Consider the following 15,408-nt stretch of genomic DNA (forward strand, 5'->3'; position numbering starts at 1 on the left):
CCATGAACGCGTCGAAGCATTGGAATTTCGATATGAAAATAATTTTAAATAAAAATATGTTAAATCAGCTTTCCAACGATTCTAACGGCACGTCATTCGAACATTCACAACTTAGGTTATGAATTTTCAAAGTTTCACAAAAATACGAATACCGACATCATACGACAACATATACTGACAACACAAAACCTCATTACACACCCATTAAATTTAATTCCAGAAACTTGAAATCATTTTTACAAAAAATACATTGTATTAGTTTTCCACAGGCTCAAACGGCGCGTCAATCGGACTCACAGATCAAAAGTTATGAATTTTCGAAGTTTAGAAAAATCTGCCAACACAGTGATGTAACGGGTTACATCATTCATGTAACCGGTTACATCAGTTCCAGAAGTAAAAATACCCCATTTTTCTTCGATGTAACCGGTTACCTCAATCATGTAACCGGTTACATCACCCAAAATAGCCCAAAAGCATGTTTTCAATGTAACCGCTGTCGCACGCTCGCGAAAATGAACAGAGTCGCCACCAATATATTTATCCCAAAGAGGGAAAGGAATATCAGGAAACCTAAGGTGAAGGAACAGGGTCTTGCGACCAGAGAATCAAGGTACGGGAGTCGGTTACGCAAGGGGAAGGTACTAGCACCCCTCACGCCCATCGTACTCGATGGTATCCACCTATGTTTGTTGCTATCTAAAGGGTGTATAAGTCTAAAGCTTAATTACTAGGGGAATGCATGCAAATGAAAGAAAAAGAAACACGGGGAAAATAAGGTTTATAAATAATTGTGCTCGCTTAGGCCCCGCGACCCAATGCCTACGTATCCTTTTCAGGAATCAGAGCGCCGTAGTTCGACCCTTTAGTTTTTGTTTGTTTTTGTGTTTTTTAGATGAACAGTTACATTCGCACTCCGCTGCTCGACCTCTGGAGTCTTAAGCTGGGAATGGAGCGGAAATAACGTGTCCGATTAGGAGAAAGAATGCCCTGAAGGCAAGAGAAAGAATGCCTCGGAGGCAAGAGAGAAAAGAGAGAAAATTGGTTTGTGTCTTTTAGGTGTAATTCCATGATGGACGAAAACCCACTACAAGGCTTCGCATCACTTCCTTACTTTGTTTAAGTCTGAGCCTTTATTAGATATTTTGAAATGTTTTTGGTTGGGTGTCTTTTAAGGGAAATTAATTTGTGACTTGAATCATGCCATAAAAAAGGAGTTTTTTTGAATATTTAGAGAATGCACATCGAGGCCTACGCCACAATCGTTTCTCTAAATGAAATACAGTTTTTGAATATTTAGAGAATGCACATCGAGGCCTACGCCACAATCGTTTCTCTAAATGAAATACAATTTTTGAATATTTAGAGAATGCACATCGAGGCCTACGCCACAATCGTTTCTCTAAATAACGGTTAAGAAATACACCGAGGCCTACGCCTCAATCATTTCTCTTCCGCTAAGTGGGAAAGAACATACATCGGGGCCTACGCCCCAATCATTTCTTTCACACTAAAAAAAAGGCATTAGCATGATTCGCGTCGTCCTTTATTAATGTTTTAAAGTTGAAAAGAAAAAGAAAACTAGCCTAAAATGATCAACTAGCCTAATGTTATGATTATACCTAGATGTTAGGATTAAATGAACGAAATTACAAGCATAAGCGGAGATCGAGAATACAAGTAAAATGATACCAAATTAGTGTAAAACGGCTAAGAGAAGCACTTAAAAATATGATACAAAACATGATTCAAAATAATGCACAAAATGAATTAAAAGATACTATTTTTATTGATTCTTTTATATGACAAAAAACAAGAATTCTAATCAAACAAAAAGAGTTACAATACAAGCCTAAACTAATATTTTCATGATTATCTTTATATGATAAAAAAAATCATGTTAAAGTCTCAAAATTAACAAGAAAAATCAGCATTTTTATTTACAAAGAAAAATGGTAAAAAAAAGCTAATTAAACTAAAATTAAAATAAAGAAACAGGGGGTGAGAAGTTGAAAATAGGGTGATGGAAAGTAGTACAGGCGCTGGGCCATGGTGTTGGCCCGGAGGTTATTTTTATTGCAGCATTGACTTGCCAAAAACGGCAGTATGGGCCCAGATGGGGGTGCGTACAGCAAAAGGCCCGAATGTTCAGATTATTGTTGTGATTCTTATTGCCAAAAACGTGTATCATGGGCCAGATAGGGGGTAGATGCAAGCAATTTAACGCAAGGCCCGAAACACTTTTGCTGTTTGATCTAATCTATTATCCTTTCAGAATTAATAAGATTCCATTAATTAAGATATATACGTCAATTAACCAAGAATTAAACTTTATATTATACACTAATCATACCCATTGATTAATCACATTAATAGATTATATTATCATATAAAAAACGAAAGGGAATTAGGGTTAAGAGAGGGGTGACCTTTCAGCTTATTCTCTATTCTTCTTCTTCACGAGCGAACGGCGCCTCCGGCGACTCTCTCACCGCGAACCACCAATCCACCTCGAGTCAGCGCAATCTAAACCCATACTCCAACTAAAATCTCGCCCTGAGCCCGAACCTTCCATCAATTTCTTGGAAAGAAGCTTCAATGGTGTGAATCGGAGAGAAGGGACGAAGAACCCTAACGGACTCGAAGATCAATCGCTGAAGGATCGATTCTCCAATCTCTGATCTTTGTGATTCCTTCTTCTTCTTAATCTTCTTTTTCTGTGTGATTTCTGCGTGTTGTTATTGTTTGATGAAGATGACGATGCACCTGGAGCATGTCAAAGGTTGAAGCTTGGATGAATACGTGCTTTGCAGATTCGTGATTGAGGTGCAGAGTTGGGTGAAGATGATGATTGAGCGAGATTGGTTGAAGGTTGTGAAGTAGGTTGATGATGAACGTGATAATGAGTTCGCAGAGGGAGTTGAAGAGTGATTGAAGATGATTGCAGAGAGGTTCCGATTTGTGGAGGTTAGAGAGAATTGAAGAGAGATGAAGATGGTGATGATGTGAAGAAAGAGTGAAGGCTGAAGAATTCGTGGAGAAGATGAATGAAGAAAATGGTGGAGAATGGTGGAGAAGATTGATGAATGGGGAAGAGAGAGTGATGAATGAAGAATGGCTCAGAGATCAAAAAATGGTGGAGGAGCTTGAATGAAGGTGGAGAAAAGAATATATAGGTTGAGTTCTGAGATTCAGTTGCAATTGAAGGTTAGTTTTTTCTGAACTTCTTCTATTGATTTCTGTTTGTAACTGTTAGGTTAGTTAGGATGTGTAACTGATTTTTTGGTAGTTAGGAGTTTATAACTGAATCGGTTAGGGGTAGTTATGCATAACTGAATCAGTTAGGTGGTTTGAGTTAGTTATGTAACTGTTAGTAAGTTAGTTATAGGTTAGTTGGTTGTGAAATTCTGTTTGGGCAGTTTGGAAGTTAGTTAGGAAATAGTTGGGAATTGATACTGTTGGTTAGAAAAAGAATTGAAATTGGTTTAGGGAATGTTAAAATCTGTTAAGATTGAAACTTGTTTGAATGTGTGGTTAATATATGTACTCTGCAGGTTTTAGAAGTCTTTGGAATTGTTTTTGAACTGGCTTATGGATGTGGACAAGTGCAGGAGTTATGGCGTTTGGGATTTGCTCAGCTGACTCGTGAATAACATACGCAGGGACTGGTTTTGTTTTCGAATGCAGGGCTGCAATATTAGTCGAACAGTGTGAATCGATGGCTGGTTGGTAGTGTGGACAGATTTCATTCGGTTTCTCTTTTGCAGGGTATATGGTATGGAATGCAGAGACTGTTATGGTGTGGCAGAAATGATGCTTTGGTCTTGTTGAATGGCTGCTGCAGATACATGCTGTGTGGGGTATGAATTTTGCTTGAGACACTTAGCACGACATGAGGTTGCATACAGAATGTGGGCAGTTCGAAGGAGATGCGAAGATGTGTCGTAGTGAAGATGAATGATCATGAAGAGGACATTGAAGCATATAGCCAATAGTAGGTTTTTAGAGAGAAAAGTCTAGGATTCAACTTTGGCAAAACAATGTTGGCTTTGTAATTTTTCCTTTTCTAATTTAATGAACATGGATTGTGATAGGACTTGTATTTGTAATAAAATTATTCTTGAATAAAATTTAGATCCTTTGGACATGATTGAAAGTGTAATGTGGTCTCTTTTCCTTCAAAGTTGAATTAATTCTTTTCCTTCCAAGTGCAATTACTTTGAAGGTTGTGTCTGTCCTGTTCCAAATTGTAGCCTAAAAACTTGAATGAACCAACTTGAGAAAACCCCAAAATGTCTTAAGATAGACCATGGTCAAAATTTTGACTACACTTTCCAAATTTGATGTCTCTTTCTCAATGTCTTGCCATAACAATAATCATGCGAATCCTAGCCTTTAATTGGAGAAAAATAAGATGAAACCATAAAAATAATATGACCCACATAATAATCATAAGCATCACCTTGAGAATTCCGGGTTGACGCAAGCACACTGACACGAACCTTAATCCATAATCAATAGAAAATCTCAATAGAAACAAACTTGCGTGAGGTATGAACTCCAAACCATGTGAAGCTCCAATTTTATGTGTGACCTTGATCCCATGCCAATTCTATTGATTATTGATGCATGATTTGTTAGATGACCTAGTTGATATATGCAGATGAATGTGATGCTTAAGCCAATAAGAAATAAAATTAGATGGGCAAATTTTGGGGTGCAACAACCGGTTACCTCAACCATGTAACCAGTTACATCACTGACAGAAGCATTTATCTGCATATTTTCCAAACACGAATTCAGCCCCGACACGTCCCAAAATCCCGATTTCATCAAATTAAAATGCAATTTCAATTACGGGTATGTTTTCCTATCAACACACAACAACTATGTAACCATTCATACATCAAATTCATCATGTTTTGCACCTACATAACATTAATCTATCATATTAACAACACAACATATATTTGCAATTCAACCACAATTCATCACACCCACATAACACAATAATGGAATTCATCCAATAATCACACAAACATACACACAAATTTCATAATTCAAGCATATTTCCAAAAATCCTAAAAGGGGGAGGAACCCTCACAACCCTCTCATGTTCAATCACCATTAAAAAACTCGTTTTCCCATCTTACCTCAATTCCGAGCTTTAATCCCTTGATAATGGTGAAAGTAGTGTAAGTACAAACCTATACTCACCAAGGAGTTTTTGATTCATGGCAAACACCATAAGTGAACAAACAATAAAGGCACAAGTGAATGACTCAAGGAAAAGCAAGTATTGGTTATCCAAGACAATGTAGGTCGACCTACCGTGTGTCTAGGTCAACCTATAAAGCTCAAATTACTCAGAGTGTGGTTTTGCATCAACTAGGTCGACCCAGTACATCAGTTGGTCGACTCAAATTAAGGCAGACAAAGAAGACTCAAACATGCCACTGTTAGGTCGACCCACTTACCTTCCTAGGTCGACCTAAATTTAAGAGATTTGCACACCTCACTGTTAGGTCGACTCACCAACACTCCTAGGTCGACCTAAACTGAAGAAAAATCCCAAGAACATATTTCAACTGATTTTAGGTCGACCCAAACCTCCAACAGGTCGACCTAACTGGGAACAATTTCAACCTAACTAAATCTGCTTCTGTTAGGTCGACCTAATCAATGAAACAGGTCAACCTACCTTCTCAAAAATGCCAAAATTGTATGTTTGCTCTGCATCAACACACCAGCTCCGATATATATTGTTTGCTGTCAATTATTGATTTCTCAACACCAACAACTGAAAGATACACAAAGGCTTCTCATCTTCGATCTTCGTCTCAACTCCAACACAACTACACACAATCATTTTTGCGTTGAGGGTTTACGTTCAAGATCGATAACGTCCATGGAACCGAATTGAAGATTCCTAGTGGGTGAAGATTTGTGGGTTTTTTGGTGAATAAAATATGCGGATTTTGTCCTCCAAGATTGGTGAATTTTGGGGGTTTTTATCAAGAGGCTTTATCAAAGATTCAGCTGAGTGTGAAGATTGAAGAACAAGGATTCAAGCAATTCAATACACTGCAGCAAGGAAATCAAAGTGAAGCTCTTGGAAGATACTTGATCTGGCTCAAGATCAAGGGGAAGAAGATTCAAAGGATCAACATATTCGGTTTATCGTTATCGCTTTGTTATCTTCTTTGTATAAACTGTTTTCAATCATAATGAAAGACATCCCAATTCCCGTTTGGAATTGGGGGCAGATGTAGTCGCAGCGAGGACGATCGACGAACTGCCTGAACAAATATCGTGTTCTTATTGCTTTTATCTTTTCGTTTACATTTCGCTTTATTCTGGTTATAATTGCAAATTGATCAAAGGTTCAAGTGTTAAACTTGTGTGTTAAAACCTAACACAGACATCACAAGTCACCACACATTGAATCATAATCAATTTGGTTATTATCACCAAGTGTTTGATATATTGCTTCAACTATTATCAAGTCATTGCAAACAAGTTAATCAAGCGAGTAGTTTAAACGATTTACATTAGCTTAACTATTTGATTCTCTAAGCGATCTCTTCATCAATAATCCTTAACTATTTTTTTGTTTTATCACATATCTGATTCTTTCAATAGAGGTTCGGAATAGACGCAAGTCGATCCCGATACGCTTTCGCCTAAGTTTGAAATAATTCCGAAAAATTCTGTGTGATCTATTCACCCCCCCTCTAGATCCTTAAGCCTAGCGTCTAACAAGTAGTTTCTTTACTGTTCCTTGCCCTAGCACTCCTCTTTCTCTTTTTCACGTAGAATGACTTCTCACTTTTTTCTTCTCCCTTTTTTCTCTAAATTCTCTATTATTCTAATTACTAGTTATCTATCCCCTAATAATACTAATAATTATTATTATTATAATTTATATTATCTATTATTATTAGTATCCAATTACTATTATTTTATTATTCTGACACTACCTTAATAATTAGCTAACCCCTTAACTCACAGTATACCCTTGTACCAATGCCCTTAGCCTTAAAACAACCAAATCAATAATTATAATAAAAATGAAATAACTAAATATTTAAATGGGGTGTTACAACTCTCCTCCACTTAGAATATTTTCGTCCTCGAAAATGTACCTGACGAAAACAACTCTGGATACAACTCTCGCATCTTGCTTTCCAGTTTTCAGGTTACATTTCCTCCCGCAGCTCCTCCCTAAGCTACTCTAACTAAGGGAATATCTTTGCCCCGTAATTTGTTCATCTTACGGTCTTTAATTCGAACCGGAATTGCCTCCACCATAAGATCGTCTCGAACCTGTACCTCATCCCTTTGAATAACATGAGACGGGCCTAAAATATATTTTCGAAGTTGTGACACATGAAACACGTCATGCAAAAGCTCTGGTGGCAAGGCCACCCTATAAGCAACAATTTGAACCATCTACAATATCTGATAAGGTAAAATGAACTTAGGATTTAGTTTCTTTGACTTCAAAGCACGACCGACACCGGTCACACGATTGACCCTTAAAAATACATGGTCGCCCTCGTCAAACTCTAAATCCTTCATTCTCTTATCGTGATAGCTCTTCAGTTTACTCTGAGACACTTTAATATTTTCTCTAATCATCTTGATTTTCTCGGTAGTTTGTTGCACAATTTTTGGACCGAAAATTACGTTCTCAACTGACTTATACCAACACAGAGGCGTCTTACACCTCATACCATACAATGCTTCGAAAGGTGCCATCCTGATGCTAGAATGATAACTGTTATTATATTTGAATTCAATCAACGACACGTGACTATCCCAAGATCCTCCCGGCTCAAGTATACAGACTTTTGACAAGTCAAACAAGCATAAACAAATTGAGCTATTTCTTTCTTCATACCCGGCCACCAGAACAACTTCTTAAGATCTTGATACATTTTCGTAGCCCCGGATGGATGCTAAAGCTACTCTGATGACTCTCTCATAAGATCATCTTCTTCAACTCTGAATTATCGGGAATACAAATTTGGCCTCGAAACCTCAACACACCCAAATCGTCCATTTTAAAGTCACTCTCTGGATTGGACTCCATTGTGGACTTCAAATCCACCAACTTCACATCAAGCTTCTGATTCTCTCTGATCTCTACAAGGTAATCGTTATTAATCTTCAGCATTCCCTGCATCACACTTTTTGAAGTTACTTCACATACCATGCTCAGATCCCTAAATTGCTCGATCAAATCTAGTTCCTTACTCATTAGTGCCGACATATGAATAGTCTTCCTACTCAATGCGTCCGCCACAACGTTAGCCAACTCAAATTAAAATCATAATCCTTTAGGAATTCCAACCACCTCCTATGCCTCATATTCAATTCTTTTTGGTCGAATAGATATTTCAGACTCTTATGATCATTGAATACTTTGAACCTCGACCCATACAGATAGTGTCTCCACATTTTCAACAAGAAAACTATGGCACCTAATTCCAAATCATGAGTAGGATAGTTCCTCTCGTGCACTTTCAATTGTCTTGAAGCATAAGCCACAACCTTACCATCTTGCATCAGTACACCGCCTAATCCCATTTTAGACGCATCACAATACACAACAAAAGGCTCACTAGGATTTGGAAAAATTAACACTGGAGCTGTCGTTAATCTCTCCTTTAGCTCTCTGAAACTTTCTTCACAAGTAACATCCCATACAAATGCTTGACCCTTTCGAGTTAACTGAGTTAAAGGTAGCGCCAAATTAGAAAATCCTTCAATAAATCTACGGTAGTAACCTGCTAAGCCCAAGAAACTTTTAATTTCCGTTATTGATTTTGGAGGTTCCCATTGCAAAATCGCACTTACCTTAGATGGATCCACAACAATGCCGTCCTTAGAAATAACATGTCCTAGAAAACTCACCTCTTGTAGCCAGAACTCACATTTTGACAGTTTTGCAAACAACTTGTTTTCCTTCAACACTTGCAGTGCAATCCTTAAGTGCCCTGCATGTTCTTCATCCGACTTCGAATAAATTAAAATATCGTCAATGAAAACTACAACAAACTGATCCAAATAGTTATGAAAGATACGATTCATGTATTCTATGAACACGCCCGACACATTGGACACTCCGAAAGGCATCACTTAATATTTGTAATGTCTATACCAAGTCCGAAAAGTTGTCTTTTGAATGTCATCTTCCTTAACACGAATTTGATTATAGTCCAATCACAAATCAGTTTTACTAAATATTTGTGCCCCTACAAGTTGATCCATCAGGTCATCAATCCTCAGAAGCGGATACTTGTTTTTTATCGTTACCTTATTCAACTGACGATAATCAATGCAGAGTCGCATGCTACCGTCCTTTTTCTTAACTAATAACACCGGAGCTCCCCATGGTGACACACTGGGTCTAATAAATTTCTTATCAAGTAACTCTCCCAACTGTGATTTCAGTTCTGCTAACTCTGACGCCGACATTCTATATGGTGCCATAGATACCGGTCTGGTACCAGGAATAAGATCAATTGCGAATTCAATTTCCCTCTCCGGAGGTAATTCAGATATGTCATCCGGAAACACTTCTGGAAACTCGCACACCACATGCAATTCACTAATTGACGTCTTTCCCGCAACAGATAGTGAGGCAAACACTGTGAACACTTTAGCTTCATCTTCCAACAGTGCTTTCAATTCTTTGGTGGTTAAATAAACCTCCAACTCCCCTTTTTCAGAACTAAGAAACAACAACGTCTTGTCGTAGCAGTTGATATACACACGGTTAAACTCTAGGTAGTTCATCCCTAAAATAACATCTAGCCCGTTGAGTGGCAGATAGATCAAATACACCCCAAAATCCTTACCAAGAGTTGATAAAGGATAATCCAAGCATACTAAAGACGTGGTCATTGAACCCATGGAAGAAGTATCAATTACCATCCCTCTACTCAAAGTAGACGGCACAAGCCCTAACCTCTTCACACACTTAGCAGAAATAAACGAGTGGGTTGCACCCGTGTCAATAATAACATTCAAAGGAGTATTATGAATGTAGCAAGTACCTTGAATCAAACAATCTGCACTAGTAGGTTGGGACCCTTCCAACGCAAACAGTTTCCTATCTATCCGTGACTTCTTTGGTTTATGGCAGTTGGTGCTGATGTGACCTTACTCCCCGCAATTATAACAGGTAGGTACATTAGCCCTACCATATGCCACAACATGTCCCGGTCGTCCACATTTGAAACATTTCTTCACATCAGACTAACATTCATTAGCACGGTGGCCCATGCCACCACACCTAAAACACTTGATAGGATTTGAAGGAACACCTCCCCCACTCGGCTTTTTACCATCAACTACTTTCTGATTTCCTTTATCAGTAGGAGCATCATAGGGCTTCCCATGATTCATATGTTGTTTACCTCTCTTCTCACTCATACTCTTGTAGTAAGCCGAATGTGCCCTGCTGTCCTCTTCATAAATTCTACAACTGTTTACTAACTCTGGAAATCTGCGAATATATTGATACCCTATAGCTCGCTTGATCTCTGGACACATTCCATTCTCAAACTTAATGCACTTGGAGAATTCAGCAGTTTCAACACTGTAATGCAGATAGAACTGTACAAGTTCTATGAACTTAGTAGCATATACAGTAACAGTTGAGTTCCCTTGTTTTAGCTCAAGGAACTCAATCTCCTTCTTCCCATTTATGTCTTCCAGAAAATACTTGCTCATAAATTCCATTATAAACACTGCCCAAGTAATCACTTCCCCTGTCATTTCTAACCTCTGACGAGTGCCCAACCACCAGTCATCAGCTTCTCCAGCCAAGTTATATGTACCATACCGTACTTTCTGGCCCTCAGTGCAATCCATTACCCGAAAAATTCTTTCGATCTCCTTGAGCCAATTCTGTGCTCCATCAGGGTTATGCTTGTGAATACAAGATCACACTCACAAAGATGTTTTTGATTCATGGCAAACTCAACAAGCATACAAGCAACAAGGCACAAGCAGAAGAACTCAAAGAAAAGCAAGCATTGGTCACTCATGACAGAGCAGGTCGACCTACTATGCATATAGGTCGACTCAACACAAGTAAAATAGGAGGAACTCAGAAAAGCAGCAGTCAGGTCGACCTACTCCTAACCCAGGTCGACCTAAAATGGAGAAATTTACATATCATTCTGCTAGGTCGACCTACACAACAACTAGGTCGACCTAAACTGAGGAAAGGTCCCCAAAACGCATCTGAAGTGGATTCTGGTCGACCTACTTCTTTAACAGGTCGACCTAACTGGGAACAAATATCATTCAAAGGATATGCAGCTCTGTTAGGTCGACCTAAGCACTACAAGAGGTCGACCTAATTGATCAAAAATGCCAAAATTTCTGGTTTTCTTTGCTCCAACAGATAAGCTCTCATATATATTGTCAAAGGTTCATTATTGCTTCTCAACACCAACAGCTGAAAGATACACAAAGGCTTCTCATCTTCGTTCTTCATCATCTCCAACACAATTACACATAATCATTCTTGTGTTGAGGGTTAGTGATCGAGTTCGATAACGTCCATGGAACGGAATTGAAGATTCCTAGTGGGTGAAGATTTGTGGGGTTTTGGTGAATAAAATCTGAGGGTTTTGTCCTCCAAGATAGGTGAATTTTGGGGGTTTTTATCAAGAAGCTTCATCAAGGATCCAGCTGAGTGTGAAGATTGAAGAACAAGTGTTCGAGCAATTCAAGACACTGTAGAAAGGGATCAAAGTGAAGCTCTTGGAAGACCTTAATCTGACTCAAGATTAAGGGGGAAGAAGATTCAAAGGATCGACAAATTTTATTTATTGTTTATCGCTTTATTATCTTCTTTGTATAAACTGCTTTCAACATTAATGGAAGATTTCCCAATTTCAATTTGGAATTGGGGGCAGACGTAGTCGTAGCGAGGACGATCGACGAACTGCCTGAACAAATATCGTGTTCTTGTCGCTTTTATCTTTTCATTTAAGTTCTGTTCATATTTGGTTATAATTGCAAATTGATCAACGATTCGAGTGTTAAAATTGTGAATTAAGAACTTGTATAAACATCACAATTCATCACACATTGAATTACTATCAATTTGATCATTATCACCAAGTGTTTGTGTTTTTGCTTCTTTCACTATTACTGCATTGCAAACATCGTTCATCATATAAGAAGTTAATCGATTTTCATTAGAGCGACACATTGATTCTATAGGGTATTCTCTTATCGTTTATCTCAAGCTGTTTAGTGGTTTTAACACATATACAATCGTTTCAATAGTGGTCCGGAATAGACGCGAGTCGATTCAGAACCGCTTTTGTTTAAAGTTCAATTAACTCCGAAAAACTCTGTGAGATCTATTCACCCCCCTTCTAGATCCTTAGGCCAGCGTCTAACAATGCTTACCTCTGAAGGTAGGTGGATTCTCCCTTTGAAACGTACTCAAGTTACGAGATTCGTCATTTCCCCCAACATTGGGCTAATACTGCACAGCCTGGGCATCAGCCTACAAAGCAGCAGCGATCGCGGCTTCATTTCTTCCAGCCATTCTCTGTTTCACACCATAAATAGTAACAAAGGTTAGAAGTTACCATAGACAATACACGACTGTCACACAAGATTGACTCTACTAATTAGCCGGACGGACCGACCTGCTCTGATACCAATTGTAACACCCTACTTCCCCGTTAGATAATTATAATTAACAAAAATAATATTTTTGCAAAATAATCAGAGTTACACAAGTAGGAATGTCACATCCCGTAAAACCTCATGAAGTATCAAGTCATTTCATCCTTTATTTCTCCATAATTTTAATCAAATAGCGGAAGGTCAAAATTAAATTATTTCAATGGCTCCATGGCCTAAACAAAATAAACGCCACCAACTCGTGGTTTAACATAAATCAAGAAAAATAAGATATGTAACAATGAAACAAACAAAACAATGCAAATAAAACAATCCCATGTTTTCCCGTGTTATGTGAAGGTGGAGAAAAACACAAGAAAGAGGGGATTGAATTGTGTTCTTTATCAATTAAAATTCCCTTTCTTTTTCTTTAACATCTTTCCTTTCTTTCATTTAATCATCTATTGGATTATGCTTTGATGTTGCGGAAGCATGAGGATGTAGAACTACATAACCAATGAGATTTTCATTTTAACTTCTAAAGGATATCAGAACTTCTGACTTGCTCAGTACAGTTCTGCAGAACTTTTATTTGAGTGTTCTACGTTAAAATGAATAGTGCATAAAGTAAAAGACACATTCATTTTTATCCCGGTTCACCTTCTGAATAAGGCTACCTCCAGTTCACCTTCTTCAGGTGATTTGCCCCTCAACAGAGGTCTTAATCCACTATAACAAAATCATGATTACAAATGCACGATCCTCCGTCGTGACTAACAATCCTGCACAGCCAAATGCTGTGACTAACCCTGCACAAGCTACCCGCGAGTGACTAACCCCTAGATGACTGAACCGTTCAGTGATCCCTTCTGGATATAACATTCATCAATCTAGTAACCTGCACAACAACATGTTGTGACTAACTCCCTGCACATCTACCTGTTGTGACTGACTGCAATGGACACTTCAGTGATCTCCACGAGATATAACATCCATTGACTCCTGGACTCCTGACCCTCACATGGTCTCCAAGAGATTTCCACAATGACCACAATCGATTGTCTTCTCAAGCTTCTGACCATAACTGGTCGCTCAAGGCATCTTCTAGAGATTTACAGATGTGCTTCTTATTCAAGTAGATAGTCTCCTATTCTCAGTAGGTATTTTACGATCACTGACTAGAAGTCACTTCTGGAGCTTAAACAATCCTATCATAAGTTTCAAAGATATAACACACTACGAGCAACAACTCTATGTGTTTTACATTTAAATACAAGAATAATACATAATCTTGTAGTCTTCTATTAATGAACTTCTGGATGAGATCTTCTTCTTTTGAAAGCAGATATGGAGCAACATCTCCTATGTTGATTGCTTCCTATCATGATCTTCATCTTCAAATCTTCTTAATCTGATTTAGAGCAACAACTCTATTGTTGATTGCTTCTGATTTGATCTTCATCTTCTTCAAGCAGATTCATAACATCAGCTCTGTTTTGAGTTGCTTCTTCAAATGATCTTCTGAAAGCAGATTTAGAGCAACATCTCTACTGAATTGCTTCTTCATATTGATCTTCAGCTTCTCCTTCTTCAATACTGATATTAAAGCTTGTTACAGCTAATGACACATTGATCAACATCAGTAAACATGAAACACTCAACGAGCAACAACTCAGTGTCTTCAATTTCCTTTGTCTTTCAATATGATCATTTATCCACATGATCAAGTATTCTTGGATATCTTCTAACTCCATTGGAGGATACTACTTAACAGCAGGTTTTCTTCTTCTTCGTCTTCTAAGATTCTTCTTGTAGGCATGTGATGTGTATTTCAACATTAAATTCATCATACACTTCGTGTAAGTTGCCTCTTGTGTAACTTCTGATGTGTCTAATCACATTTTCTCTCTTTGTCTTCATATAGGCATATGATTAGTGTATAACAACACTATAGCTTATTTCTGCACATACAAAGTATGTGCTGCCTCTTGTGAATCTTCTGACGCATGACATCACATTCTTCTTTTACGCTTTCATGCTCAGCCATTTTTCTATAGTATTTCTCTCAAGATCTCTCATTTTCTGCTATCTGTAGATGTATCATGAATTCATACTTGATACTCACACCGAATGCATACTCTGGATGCATACTTGGAAGCATACCTTCACGTTTTGAAGCTTGTTCTATTTATAGAGCTTGGTATGTTACCGTTGGAGTTTAGCCGTTGCAATTGTTTGAATATTGCTTTGAATGCCTTCGTCTCGATTGGCTCATGAATGACAAATGTTGTTCTTGGCAGAACCTTATCTTCAATATGATGATTATAGTGGATGACGTGTTTCTTTGGTTAAGCTTTGTCTTTCCAACATGCTGCATGTGGCTTGCTTCTTCTTTTAACCTTGGGAGTTGTTCCTTTTAAATGTTGTAACCATTTTGCATGTGATGATGTTTCTAACGGCTCTTCCTTTGATTTTAAGCTCTTTGTATTTTATTCAATTTGTATGCTAAGCTGTAGATTCTTCATTGGTTCATAAGTGACTCTTTTGTTATTTGTGTTTTGTATGTCACTGCGTTGTAGCTTCAGAACTTGTAACTTCAGAACTTCTGATCTTCTATGTGCGTGATCCTCTGATGTTGCAAAGCTTCTTGTAGCTGATTTGTTAATTTTCCTTGAAGCTTCTGATGTACTTTCTGATTTTGTGCTTGTTGTATGTAAACGTTGATATTTCTGTTTAACTCTTTGA

Source organism: Vicia villosa, linkage group LG6, assembly GCF_029867415.1.
Source record: "Vicia villosa cultivar HV-30 ecotype Madison, WI linkage group LG6, Vvil1.0, whole genome shotgun sequence".
In the NCBI taxonomy this organism is placed as follows: Eukaryota; Viridiplantae; Streptophyta; class Magnoliopsida; order Fabales; family Fabaceae; genus Vicia; species Vicia villosa.